Source organism: Colobus angolensis, unplaced genomic scaffold (genome assembly GCF_000951035.1).
Source record: "Colobus angolensis palliatus isolate OR3802 unplaced genomic scaffold, Cang.pa_1.0 Scaffold706, whole genome shotgun sequence".
NCBI classification, from domain to species: domain Eukaryota; kingdom Metazoa; phylum Chordata; class Mammalia; order Primates; family Cercopithecidae; genus Colobus; species Colobus angolensis.
In genome coordinates this window covers 44,403-45,013 of record NW_012120777.1, presented here as the reverse complement: position 1 = coordinate 45,013, position 611 = coordinate 44,403, and positions in this window count along the sequence as shown.

Genomic DNA, 611 nt, shown 5'->3' with positions numbered 1-611 from the left:
GGCGCCTGTAGTCCCAGCTACTTGGGAGGCTGAGGCAGGAGAATGGCAGAAACCCAGAAGGCGGAGCTTGCAGGGAGCTGAGATCAGGCCACTGCACTCCAGTCCAGGCGACAGAGCGAGACTCTGCCTCAAAAAAAGAAAGAAAGTATTAATTTGCATATTTGATGTTAAACAGATAGCCTAATCAAGTCACTATCAAGAACAAGACTGAAAGTTATAGCTTTTCTCTTCTGATGCCTTCGAGATATGTATGTACACATATATACACACATACACATACATATACACAAATATATATACACACATATATGCGTGTATATATATATTTTTTAAGTTATAGTTTTGGCCAGTTGCAACGGCTGACACCTGTAATCTGAGCACTTTGGGAGGCCGAGGCAGAAAGGTTGCTTGAGGCCAGGAGTTTGAGACCAGCCTGGGCAACAGAGCAAGACCCTATGTCTACAAAGTTTTTTAAAAAAATTAGCCAGGGGTGATGGCATGCACTTGTAGTCCCAGATACTTTGGAGGCTGAGGCAGAGGATTCCTTGAGCCCACGAGCTCAAAGCTGCAATAAGCTATTACTGTGCCACTGCATTCCAGTCCAGGCAACA